The following is a 14,301-nucleotide window of genomic DNA, read 5'->3' as shown; positions in this document are numbered from 1 at the left end:
AAAAAGAGAGTTTCTAATCTACTCTCTCTAAAGGAACGTTCAACTCTGTGAGTTGAACACAGGCAACCCAATGAAGTTACTGAGAAATCTTCTGTCTAGCATTAGATGAAGAAATCCCGTTTCCAATGAAATCCTCAATGAGCTCCAAATATCCACTTGCAGACTTTGCAAACAGAGTGTTTCCAAACTGTTCTATGAAAAGAAAGGTTAAACTCTGTGAGTGAAACGCACTCCTCACAAAGTGGTTTCTAGGAATGATTCTCTCCAGCTTTCATACGAAGATATTTCCTTTTCTACCGTTGGCCACAAAGCGCTTCAAATGTCCACTTGGACATTCCACAAAAAGAGGGTTTCAAATCTGCTCTGTCTAAAGGAAGGTTCAACTCTGCGAGTTGAAAAAAGGCAACCCAAAGAAGTTACTGAGAATTCTTCTGTCTAGCATTAGATGAAGAAATCTCGTTTCCAACGAAATCCTCAAAGAGGTCCAAATATCCGCTTGCAGACTTTACAAACAGAGTGTTTCCAAACTGCTCCTTGAAAAGAAAGGTTAAACTCTGTGAGTGGAACGCACACATCACAAAGTGGTTTCTGAGAATGATTCTCTCCAGTTTTTATATGAAGATATTTCCTTTTCTACCGTTGGCCGCAAAGTGCTTGAAAGGTCCACTTGGAAATACCACAAAAAGAGGGTTTCAAATCTCCTCTGTCTAAAGGAAGGTTCAACTCTGCGAGGTGAACACTCGCAACCCAAAGAAGTTACTGAGAATTCTTCTGCCTTGCATTAGATGAAGAAATCCCGTTTCCAACGAAATCCTCAAAGAGGTCCAAATAACCACTTGCAGACTTTACAAACAGAGTGTTTCCAAACTGTTCTATGAAAAGAAAGGTTAAACTCTGTGAGTGGAACGCACTCATCACAAAGCGGTTGCTGGGAATGATTCTCTCTAGTTTTTATACGAAGATATTTCCTTTCCTACCGTTAGCCACAAAGCGCTTGAAATGTCCACATGCAAATTCCAGAAAAAGAGGGTTTCAAATCTGCTCTGTCTAAAGGAACGTTCAACTCTGTAAGTTGAACACAGGCAACCCAAAGAAGTTACTGAGTATTCTTCTGTCTAGCATTAGGTGAAGAAATCCCGTTTCCAATGAAATCCTCAAAGAAGTCCAACTATCCACTTGCAGACTTTCCAAACAGAGTGTTTCCAAACTGTTCTATGAAAAAAAAGGTTAAACTCTGTGAGTGGAACACACTCATCACAAAGTGGTTTCTGGGAATGATTCTCTCCAGTTTTCATACCAAGATATTTCCTTTTCTACCGTTGGCCGCAAAGCGCTTGAAATGTCCACTTGGAAATTCCACAAAAAGAGGGTTTCAAATCTGCTCTGTCTAAAGGAATGTTCAACTCTGTGAGTTGAACACAGGCAACCCAAAGAAGTTATTGAGTATTCTTCTGTCTAGCATTAGATGAAGAAATACCGTTTCCAACGAAATCCTCAAAGAGGTCCAAATATCCGCTTGCAAACTTTACAAACAGAGTGTTTCCAAACGGCTCTATGAAAGGAAGGATTCAACTCGGTGAGTGGAATGGACACATCACAAAGTGGTTTCTGAGAATGATTCTCTCCAGTTTTTATACGAAGATATATCGTTTTCCACCGTTGTCCGTGAAGCGCTTCAAATGTCCACTTGGAAATCCCACAAAAAGAGGGTTTCAAATCTGCTCTGTCTAAAGGAAGGTTCAACTCTGCGAGTTAAACACAGGCAACCCAAAGAAGTTACTGAGAATTCTTCTGTCTAGCATCAGACGAAGAAATCCCGTTTCCAAGGAAATCCACAAAGAGGTCCAAATATCCAGTTGCAGACTTTACAAATAGAGGGTTTCCAAACTGTTCTCGGAAAAGAAAGGTTAAACTCTGTGAGTGGAATGCACTCATCACAAAGCGGTTGCTAGGAGTGATTCTCTCTACTTTTTATACGAAGATATTTCCTTTTCTACCGTTGGCCCCAATGCGCTCGAAATGTCCACATGCAAATTCCACAAAAAGAGGGTTTCAAATCTGCTCTGTCTAAAGGAACGTTCAACTCTGTGAGTTGAACACAGGCAACCCAAAAAAGTTATTGAGTATTCTTCTGTCTAGCATTAGATGAAGAAATACCGTTTCCAACGAAATCCTCAAAGAGGTCCAAATATCCGCTTGCAGACTTTACAAACATAGTGTTTCCAAACGGCTCTATGAAAGGAAAGATTAAACTCGGTGAGTGGAATGCACACATCACAAAGTGGTTTCTGAGGATGATTCTCTCCAGTTTTTATACGAAGATATTTCCTTTTCTACCGTTGGCCGCAAAGCGCTTGAAATGTCCAGTTGGAAATTCCACAAAAAGAGGGTTTCAAATGTGCTCTGTCTAAAGGAAGGTTCAACTCTGTGAGTTAAACACAGGCAACCCAAAGAAGTTACTGAGAATTCTTCTGTCTAGCATTAGATGAAGAAATCCGGTTTCCAACGAAATCGTCAAAGAGGTCCAAATATCCGCTTTCAGACTTTACAAACAGAGTGTTTCCAAACTGAACTATGAAAAGAAAGGTTAAACTCTTTGAGTGGAACACACACGTCACAAAGTGGTTTATGAGAATGATTCTCTGCAGTTTTTATACGAAGATATTTCCTTTTCTACCGTTGTCCGTGAAGCGCTTCAAATGTCCACTTGGAAATCCCACAAAAAGAGGGTTTCAAATCTGCTCTGTCTAAAGGAAGGTTGAACTCTGCGAGTTGAACACATGCAACCCAAAGAAGTTACTGAGAATTCTTCTGTCTAGCATTAGATGAAGAAATCCCGCTTCCATTGAAATCCTCAAAGAGGTCCAAATATGCACTTGCAGACTTTACAAACAGAGTGTTTCCAAACTGTTCTATGAAAAGAAAGGTTAAACTCTGTGAGTGGAATGCACTCATCACAAAGCGGTTGCTGGGAATGATTCTCTCTAGTTTTTATACGAAGATATTTCCTTTTCTACCGTTGTCCCCAAAGCGCTTAAAATGTCCAACAGCAAATTACGCAAAAAGATGGTTTCAAATCTGCTCTGTCTAAAGGAAGGTTGAACTCTGTGAGTTGAACAAAGGCAACCCAAAAAGTTACCGAGAATTCTTCTGTGTAGCATTAGATGAAGAATTCCCGTTTCCAACAAAATCCTCAAAGAGGTCCAAATATCCACTTGCAGACTTTACAAACAGAGTGTTTCCAAACTGTTTTATGAAAAGAAAGGTTAAACTCTGTGAGTGAAACGCACTCATCACAAAGTGGTTTCTAGGAATGATTCTCTTCAGTTTTCATACGAAGATATTTCCTTTTCAAGGGTTGGCCGCAAAGCGCTTGAAATGTCCACTTGGAAATTCCACAAAAAGAGGGTTTCAAATCTGCTCTGTCTAAAGGAAGGTTCAACTCTGCGAGCTGAACACACACAACCCAAAGAAGTTACTGAGAATTCTTCTGTCTAGCATTAGATGAAGAAATCCCGTTTCCAATGAAATCCTCAAAGAGGTCCAAATATCCACTTGCAGACTTTGCAAACAGAGTGTTTCCAAACTGTTCTATGAAAAGAAAGGTTAAACTCTGTGAATGGAATGCACTCATCACAAAGCGGCTGCTGGGAATGATTCTCTCTAGTTTTTATACGAAGATATTTCCTTTTCTACCGTTGGCCCCAAAGCGCTTGAAATGTCCACATGCAATTTACGCAAAAAGATGGTTTCAAATCTACTCTGTCTAAAGGAAAGTTGAACTCTGTGAGTTGAACAAAGGCAACCCAAGAAATTACCGAGAATTCTTCTGTATAGCATTAGATGAAGAATTCCCGTTTCCAACAAAATCCTCAAAGAGGTCCAAATATCCACTTGCAGACTTTACAAACAGAGTGTTTCCAAACTGTTCTAAGAAAAGAAAGGTTAAACTCTGTGAGTGAAACGCACTCATCACAAAGTGGTTTCTGGGATTGATTCTCTCCAGTTTTCATACGAAGATATTTCCTTTTCTACCGTTGGCTGCAAAGCGCTTGAAATGTCCACTTGGAAATTCCACAAAAAGGGGGTTTCAAATCTGCTCTGTCTAAAGGAAGGTTCAACTCTGCGAGCTGAACACACACAACCCAAAGAAGTTACCGAGAATTCTTCTGTCTAGCATTAGATGAAGAAATCCCGTATCCAATGAAATCCTCAAAGAGGTCCAAATATCCACTTGCAGACTTTACAAACAGAGTGTTTCCAAACTGTTCTATGAAAAGAAACGTTAAACTCTGTGAGTGGAACGCACTCATCACAAAGCGGTTGCTGGGAATGATTCTCTCTAGTTTTTATACGAAGATATTTCCTTTTCTACCATTGGCCCCAAAGCGCTTGAAATTTCCAACTGCAAATTACGCAAAAAGATTGTTTCAAATCTGCTCTGTCTAAAGGAAGGTTGAACACTGTGAGTTGAACAAAGGCAACCCAAAAAGTTACCGAGAATTCTTCTGTGTAGCATTAGATGAAGAATTCCCGTTTCCAACAAAATCCTCAAAGAGGTCCAAATATCCACTTGCAGACTTTACAAACAGAGTGTTTCCAAACTGTTCTATGAAAATAAAGGTTAAACTCTGTGAGTGAAACGGACTCATCACGAAGTGGTTTCTAGGAATGATTCTCTCCAGTTTTCATACGAAGATATTTCCTTTTCTACCGTTGGCCGCAAAGCGCTTGAAATGTCCACTTGGAAATTCCACAAAAAGAGGGTTTCAAATCTGCTCTGTCTAAAGGAAGGTTCAACTCTGCGAGCTGAACACACACAACCCAAAGAAGTTACTGAGAATTCTTCTGTCTGGCATTAGATGAAGAAATCCCGTTTCCAAGGAAATCCACAAAGAGGTCCAAATATCCACTTGCAGACTTTACAAACAGAGTGTTTCCAAACTGTTCTATGAAAAGAAAGGTTAAACTCTGTGAATGGAACGCACTCATCACAAAGCGGTTGCTGGGAATCATTCTCTCTAGTTTTTATAGGAAGATATTTCCTTTTCTACCGTTGGCCCCAAAGCGCTTGAAATGTCCAAATGCAAATTCCACAAAAAGACGTTTTCAAATCTGCTCTGTCTAAAGGAAGGTTCAACTCTGCGAGTTGAACACACGCAACACAAAGAAGTGACTGAGAATTCTTCTGTCTAGCATTAGATGAAGAAATCCCGTTTCCAACGAAATCCTCAAAGAGGTCCAAATATCCACTTGCAGACTTTACAAACAGAGTGTTTCCAAACTGTTCTATGAAAAGAAAGTTTAAACTCTGTGAGTGAAACGCACTCATCACGAAGTGGTTTCTAGGAATGATTCTCTCCAGTTTTCATACGAAGATATTTCCTTTTCTACCGTTGGCCGCAAAGCGCTTGAAATGTCCACTTGGAAATTCCACAAAAAGAGGGTTTCAAATCTGCTCTGTCTAAAGGAAGGTTCAACTCTGCGAGCTGAACACACACAACCCAAAGAAGTTACTGAGAATTCTTCTGTCTGGCATTAGATGAAGAAATCCCGTTTCCAATGAAATCCTCAAAGAGGTACAAATATCCACTTGCAGACTTTGCAAACAGAGTGTTTCCAAACTGTTCTATGAAAAGAAAGGTTAAACTCTGTGAGTGGAATGCACTCATCACAAAGCGGTTGCTGCGAATGATTCTCTCTAGTTTTTATACGAAGATATTTCCTTTTCTACCGTTGGCCCCAAAGCGCTTGAAATGTCCACATGCAATTTGCGCAAAAAGATGGTTTCAAATCTGCTCTGTCTAAAGGAAGGTTGAACTCTGTGAGTTGAACAAAGGCAACCCAAGAAGTTACCGAGAAATCTTCTGTCTAGCATTAGATGAAGAATTCCCGTTTCCAACAAAATCCTCAAAGAGGTCCAAATATCCACTTGCAGACTTTAGAAACAGAGTGTTTCCAAACTGTTCTAAGAAAAGAAAGGTTAAACTCTGTGAGTGAAACACAGTCATCACAAAGTGGTTTCTGGGATTGATTCTCTCCAGTTTTCATACGAAGATATTTCCTTTTCTACCGTTGGCCGCAAAGCGCTTGAAATGTCCGCTTGGAAATTCCATGAAAAGGGGGTTTCAAATCTGCTCTGTCTAAAGGAATGTTCAACTCTGTGAGTTGAACACACGCAACCCATAGAAGTTACCGAGAATTCTTCTGTCTAGCATTAGATTAAGAAAACCCGTTTCCAACGAAATCCTCAAAGAGGTCCAAATATCCACTTGCAGACATTGCAAACAGAGTGTTTCCAAACTCTTCTATGAAAAGAAAGGTTAAACTCTGTGAGTGGAACGCACTTATCACAAAGCGGTTGCTGGGAATGATTCTCTCTAGTTTTTATACGAAGATATTTCCTTTTCTACAGTTGGCCCCAAAGCGCTTGAAATGTCCAACTGCAAATTATGCAAAAAGATGGTTTCAAATCTGCTGTGTCTAAAGGAAGGTTGGACACTGTGAGTTGAACAAAGGCAACCCAATGAAGTTACTGAGAATTCTTCTCTCTAGCATTAGATGAAGAAATCCCGTTTCCAATGAAATCCTAAAACAGGTCCAAATATCCACTTGCAGACTTTGCAAACAGAGTGTTTCCAAACTGTTCTATGAAAAGAAAGGTTAAACTCTGTGAGTGAAACGCACTCATCACAAAGTGGTTTCTAGGAATCATTCTCTCCAGTTTTCATACGAAGATATTTCCTTTTCTACCGTTGGCCGCAAAGCGCTTGAAATGTCCACTTGGACATTCCACAAAAAGAGGGTTTCAAATCTGCTCTGTCTAAAGTAAGGTTCAACTCTGCGAGTTGAACACACGGAACCCAAAGAAGTTACTGAGAATTCTTCTGTCTAGCATTAGATGAAGAAATCCCGTTTCCAACGAAATCCTCAAAGAGGTCCAAATATCCGCTTGCAGACTTTACAAACAGAGTGTTTCCAAACTGTTCTATGAAAAGAAAGGTTAAACTCTGTGAATGGAACGCACTCATCACAAAGCGGTTGCTGGGAATCATTCTCTCTAGTTTTTATAGGAAGATATTTCCTTTTCTACCGTTGGCCCCAAAGCGCTTGAAATGTCCAAATGCAAATTCCACAAAAAGACGTTTTCAAATCTGCTCTGTCTAAAGGAAGGTTCAACTCTGCGAGTTGAACACACGCAACCCAAAGAAGTGACTGAGAATTCTTCTGTCTAGCATTAGATGAAGAAATCCCGTTTCCAACGAAATCCTCAAAGAGGTCCAAATATCCACTTGCAGACTTCACAAACAGAGTGTTTCCAAACGGCTCTATGAAAGGAAAGATTAAACTCTGTGAGTGGAATGCACACATCACAAAGTGGTTTCTGAGAATGATTCTCTCCAGTTTTTATACGAAGATATTTCCTTTTCTACCGTTGGCCGCAAAGCGCTTGAAATGTCCACTTGGAAATTCCACAAAAAGAGCGTTTCAAATGTGCTCTGTCTAAAGGAAGGTTCAACTCTGTGAGTAGAACACAGGAAACCCAAAGAAGTTACTGAGAATTCTTCTGTCTAGCATTAGATGAAGAAATCCCGTTTCCAACGAAATCGTCAAAGAGGTCCAAATATCCACTTGCAGACTTTACAAACAGAGTGTTTCCAAACTGTTCTATGAAAAGAAAGGTTAAACTCTGTGAGTGAAACGCACTCATCACAAAGTGGTTTCTAGGAATGATTCTCTCCAGTTTTCATACGAAGATATTTCCTTTTCTACCGTTGGCCTCAAAGCGCTTGAAATGTTCACTTGGAAATTCCACAAAAAGAGGGTTTCAAATCTGCTCTGTCTAAAGGAAGGTTCAACTCTGCGAGCTGAACACACGCAACCCAAAGAAGTTACTGAGAATTCTTCTGTCTAGCATTAGATGAAGAAATCCCGTTTCCAATGAAATCCTCAAAGAGGTCGAAATATCCACTTGCAGACTCTACAAACAGAGTGTTTCCAAACTGTTCAATGAAAAGAAAGGTTAAACTCTGTGAGTGGAATGCACTCATCACAAAGCGGTTGCTGGGAATGATTCTCTCTAGTTTTTATACGAAGATATTTCCTTTTCTACCGTTGGCCCCAAAGCGCATGAAATGTCCACATGCAATTTACGCAAAAAGATGGTTTCAAATCTGCTCTGTCTAAAGGAAGGTTGAACTCTGTGAGTTGAACAAAGGCAACCCAAGAAGTTACCGAGAATTCTTCTGTCTAGCATTAGATGAAGAATTCCCGTTTCCAACAAAATCCTCAAAGACGTCCAAATATCCACTTGCAGACTGTAGAAACAGAGTGTTTCCAAACTGTTCTATGAAAAGAAAGGTTAAACTCTGTGAGTGCAACGCACTCATCACAAAGCAGTTGCTGGGAATGATTCTCTCTAGTTTTTATACGAAGATATTTCCTTTTCTACCGTTGGCCCCAAAGCGCTTGAAATGTCCACATGCAAATTCCACAAAAAGAGGGTTTCAAATCTGCTCTGTCTAAAGGAAGGTTCAACTCTGCGAGTTGAACACACGGAACCCAAAGAAGTTACTGAGAATTCTTCTGTCTAGCATTAGATGAAGAAATCCCGTTTCCAACGAAATCCTCAAAGAGGTCCAAATATCCACTTGCAGACTTTACAAACAGAGTGTTTCCAAACGGCTCTATGAAAGGAAAGATTAAACTCTGTGAGTGGAATGCACACATCACAAAGTGGTTTCTGAGAATGATTCTCTCCAGTTTTTATACGAAGATATTTCCTTTTCTACCGTTGGCCGCAAAGCGCTTGAAATGTCCACCTGCAAATTCCACAAAAAGAGGGTTTCAAATGTGCTCTGTCTAAAGGAAGATTCAACTCTGTCAGTTGAACACAGGCAACCCAAAGAAGTTACTGAGAATTCTTCTGTCTAGCATTAGATGAAGAAATCCCGTTTCCAACGAAATCGTCAAAGAGGTCCAAATATCCGCTTGCAGACTTTACAAACAGTGTGTTTCCAAACTGTTCTATGAAAAGAAAGGTTAAACTCTGTGAGTGGAATGCACTCATCACAAAGCGGTTGCTGGGAATGATTCTCTGTAGTTTTTATACGAAGATATTTCCTTTTCTACCGTTGGCCCCAAAGCGCTTGAAATGTCCATATGCAAATACCACAAAAAGAGAGTTTCAAATCTACTCTGTCTAAAGGAACGTTCAACTCTGTGAGTTGAACACAGGCAACCCAAAGAAGTTACTGAGAATTCTTCTGTCTAGCATTAGATGAAGATATCCCGTTTCCATTGAAATCCTCAAAGAGGTCCAAATATGCACTTGCAGACTTTGCAAACAGAGTGTTTCCAAACTGTTCTATGAAAAAAAGGGTTAAACTCGGTGAGTGGAACAAACTCATCACAAAGTGGTTTCTGGGAATGATTCTCTCCAGTTTTCATACGAAGATATTTCCTTTTCTACCGTTGGCCTCAAAGCTCTTGAAATGTCCAATTGGAAATTCGACAAAAAGAGGGTTTCAAATCTGCTCTGTCTAAAGGAAGGTTCAACTCTGCGAGCTGAACACACACAACCCAAAGAAGTTACTGAGAATTCTTCTGTCTAGCATTAGATGAAGAAATCCCGTATCCAATGAAATCCTCAAAGAGGTCCAAATATCCACTTGCAGACTTTACAAGCAGAGTGTATCCAAACTGTTCTATGAGAAGAAAGGTTAAACTCTGTGAGTGGAACGCATTCATCACAAAGCGGTTGCTGGGAATGATTCTCTCTAGTTTTTATACGAAGATATTTCCTTTTCTACCGTTGGCCCCAAAGCGCTTGAAATGTCCACATGCAAATTCCACAAAAAGAGAGTTTCAAATCTACTCTGTCTAAAGGAAAGTTCAACTCTGTGAGTTGAACACAGGCAACCCAAAGAAGTTACTGAGAATTCTTCTGTCTAGCATTAGATGAAGAAATCCCGTTTCCATTGAAATCCTCAAAGAGGTCCAAATATGCACTTCCAGACTTTGCAAACAGAGTGTTTCCAAACTGTTCTATGAAAAAAAAGGTTAAACTCTGTGAGTGGAACACACTCATCACAAAGTGGTTTCTGGGAATGATTCTCTCCAGTTTTCATACGAAGATATTGCCTTTTCTACCGTTGGCCGCAAAGCGCTTGAAATGTCCACTTGGAAATTGCACAAAAAGAGGGTTTCAAATCTGCTCTGTGTAAAGGAAGGTTCAACTCTGCGAGTTGAACACACGCAACCCAAAGAAGTTACTGAGAATTCTTCTGTCTAGCATTAGATGAAGAAATCCCGTTTCCAACGAAATCCTAAAAGAGGTCCAAATATCCACTTGCAGACTTTACAAACAGAGTGCTTCCAAACTGTTCTATGAAAAGAAAGGTTAAACCCTGTGAGTGGAACGCACACATCACAAAGTGGTTTCTGAGAATGATTCTCTCCAGTTTTTATACGAAGATATTTCCTTTTCTTCCGTTGGTCGTAAAGCGCTTGAAATGTCCACTTGCAAATTCCACAAAAAGAGGGTTTCAAAGCTGCTCTGTCTAAAGGAAGGTTCAACTCTGCGAGTTGAACACACCCAACTGAAAGAAGTTACTGAGAATTCTTCTGTCTAGCATTAGATGAAGAAATCACGTTTCCAACCAAATCGTCAAAGAGGTCCAAATATCCGCTTGCAGACTTTACAAACAGAGTGTTTCCAAACTGCTCTATGAAAAGAAAGGTTAAACTATGTGAGTGGAACGCACACTTCACAAAGTGGTTTCTGAGAATGATTCTCTCCAGTTTTTATACGAAGATATTTCCTTTTCTACCGTTGGCCCCAAAGCGCTTGAAATGTCCAATTGGAAATTCCACAAAAAGAGGGTTTCAAATCTGCTCTGTCTAAAGGAAGGTTCAACTCTGCGAGTTGAACACACGCAACCCATAGAAGTTACTGAGAATTCTTCTGCCTAGCATCAGACGAAGAAATCCCGTTTCCAAAGAAATCCTCAAACAGGTCCAAATATCCACTGGCAGACTTTACAAACAGAGTGTTTCCAAGCTGTTCTATGAAAAGAAAGGTTAAACTCTGTGAATGGAACGCCCTCATCAGAAAGCGGTTGCTGGGAATCATTCTCTCTAGTTTTTATACGAAGATATTTCCTTTTCTACCGTTGGCCCCAAAGCGCTTGAAATGTCCACATGCAAATTCCACAAAAAGAGGTTTTCAAATCTGCTCTGTCTAAAGGAAGGTTCAACTCTGCGAGTTGAACACACGCAACCCAAAGAAGTTGCTGAGAATTCTTCTGTCTAGCATTAGATGAAGAAATCCCGTTTCCAACGAAATCCTCAAAAGGTCCAAATATCCACTTGCAGACTTTACAAACAGAGTGTTTCCAAACTGTTCTATGAAAAGAAAGGTTAAACTCTGTGAATGGAACGCACTCATCACAAAGCGGTTGCTGGGAATGATTCTCTCTAGTTTTTATACGAAGATATTTCCTTTTCTACCGTTGGCCCCAAATCGCTTGAAATGTCCACATGGAAATTCCACAAAAAGAGGTTTTCAAATCTGCTCTATCTAAAGGAAGCTTCAACTCTGCGAGTTGAACACACGCAACCCAAAGAAGTTACTGAGAATTCTTCTGTCTAGCATTAGATGAAGAAATCCCGTTTCCAACGAAATCCTCAAAGAGGTCCAAATATCCACTTGCAGACTTTACAAACAGAGTGTTTCCAAACGGCCCTATGAAAGGAAAGATTAAACTCTGTGAGTGGAATGCACACATCACAATGTGGTTTCTGAGAATGATTCTCTCCAGTTTTTATACGAAGATATTTCCTTTTCTATCGTTGGCCGCAAAGCGCTTGAAATGTCCACTTGGAAATTCCACAAAAAGAGGGTTTCAAATGTGCTCTATCTAAAGGAAGGTTCAACTCTGTGAGTTGAACACAGGCAACCCAAAGAAGTTACTGAGAATTCTTCTGTCTAGCATTAGATGAAGAAATCCCGTTTCCAACGAAATCCTCAAAGAGGTCCAAATATCCGCTTGCAGACTTTTCAAACAGTGTGTTTCCAAACTGTTCTATGAAAAGAAAGGTTAAACTCTGTGAGTGGAATGCACTCATCACAAAGCGGTTGCTGGGAATGATTCTCTCTAGTTTTTATACGAAGATATTTCCTTTTCTACCGTTGGCCCCAAAGCGCTTGAAATGTCCACATGCAAATTCCACAAAAAGAGAGTTTCAAATCTACTCTGTCTAAAGGAACGTTCAACTCTGTGAGTTGAACACAGGCAACCCAATGAAGTTACTGAGAATTCTTCTGTCTAGGATTAGATGAAGAAATCCCGTTTCCATTGAAATCCTCAAAGAGGTCCAAATATGCACTTGCAGACTTTGCAAACAGAGTGTTTCCAAACTGTTCTATGAAAACAAAGGTTAAACTCTGTGAGTGGAACACACTTATCACAAAGTGGTTTCTGGGAATGATTCTCTCCAGTTTTCATACGAAGATATTTCCTTTTCTACCGTTGGACGCAAAGCGCTTGAAATGTCCACTTGGAAATTCCACAAAAAGAGGGTTTCAAATCTGCTCTGTGTAAAGGAAGGTTCACCTCTGCGAGTTGAACACAGGCAACCCAAAGAAGTTACTGAGAATTCTTCTGTCTAGCATTAGATGAAGAAATCCCGTTTCCAATGAAATCCTCAAAGAGGTCCAAATATCCACTTGCAGACTGTACAAACAGAGTGTTTCCAAACTGTTCTATGAAAAGAAAGGTTAAACTCTGTGAGTGGAACGCACTCATCACAAAGCGTTTGCTGGGAATGATTCTCTCTAGTTTTTATACGAAGATATTTCCTTTTCTACCGTTGGCCCCAAAGCACTTGCAATGTCCACATGCAAATTCCACAAAAAGATGGTTTCAAATCTGCTCTGTCTAAAGGCAGGTTGAACTCTGTGAGTTGAACAAAGGCAACCCAAAAAGTTACCGAGAATTATTCTGTGTAGCATTAGATGAAGAATCCCCGTTTCCAACAAAATCCTCAAAGAGGTCCAAATATCCACTTGCAGACTTTACAAACAGAGTGTTTCCAAACTGTTCTATGAAAAGAAAGGTTAAACTCTGTGAGTGAAACGCACTCATCACAAAGTGGTTTCTAGGAATGATTCTCTCCAGTTTTCATACGAAGATATTTCCTTTTCTACCATTGGCCGCAAAGCGCTTGAAATGTCCACTTGGAAATTTCACAAAAAGAGGGTTTCAAATCTGCTCTGTCTAAAGTAAGGTTCAACTCTGCGAGTTGAACACACCCAACTGAAAGAAGTTACTGAGAATTCTTCTGTCTAGCATTAGATGAAGAAATCACGTTTCCAAAAAAATCCTCAAAGAGGTCCAAATATCCACTTGCAGACTTTACAAACAGAGTGTTTCCTAACTGTTCTATGAAAAGAAAGGTTAAACTCTGTGAGTGGAACGCACTCATCACAAAGCGGTTGCTGGGAATGATTCTCTCTAGTTTTTACACGAAGATATTTCCTTTTCTACCGTTGGCCCCCAAGCGCTTGAAATGTCCACTTGGAAATTCCACAAAAAGAGGGTTTCAAATCTGCTCTGTCTAAAGGAAGGTTCAACTCTGCGAGTTGAACACACGCAACCCAAAGAAGTTACTGAGAATTCTTCTGTCTACCATTAGATGAAGAAATCCAGTTTCCAACGAAATCCTCAAAGAGGTCCAAATATCCACTTGCAGACTTTACAAACAGAGTGTTTCCAAACTGTTCTATGAAAGGAAAGGTTAAACTCTGTGAATGGAACGCACTCATCACAAAGCGGTTGCTGGGAATGATTCTCTCTAGTTTTTATACGAAGATATTTCCTTTTCTACCGTTGGCCCCAAAGCACTTGAAATGTCCACATGCAAATTCCACAAAAAGAGAGTTTCAAATCTGCTCTGTCTAAAGGAAGGTTCAACTCTGTGAGTTGAACACAGGCAACCCAAAGAAGTTACTGAGAATTCTTCTGTCTAGCATTAGATGAAGAAATCCCGTTTCAAACGAAATCCTCAAAGAGGTCCAAATATCCACTTGCAGACTTTACAAACAGAGTGTTTCCAAACTGTTCTATGAAAAGAAAGGTTAAACTCTGTGAGTGAAACGCACTCATCACAAAGTGGTTTCTGGGAATGATTCTCTCCATTTTTCATACGAAGATATTTCCTTTTCTACCGTTGGCCGCAAAGCGCATGAAATGTCCACTTGGAAATTCCACAAAAAGAGGGTTTCAAATCTGCTCTGTC

This window comes from Gorilla gorilla, chromosome 5 (genome assembly GCF_029281585.2).
Source record: "Gorilla gorilla gorilla isolate KB3781 chromosome 5, NHGRI_mGorGor1-v2.1_pri, whole genome shotgun sequence".
In the NCBI taxonomy this organism is placed as follows: domain Eukaryota; kingdom Metazoa; phylum Chordata; class Mammalia; order Primates; family Hominidae; genus Gorilla; species Gorilla gorilla.
This window is presented reverse-complemented; position numbering follows the sequence as displayed.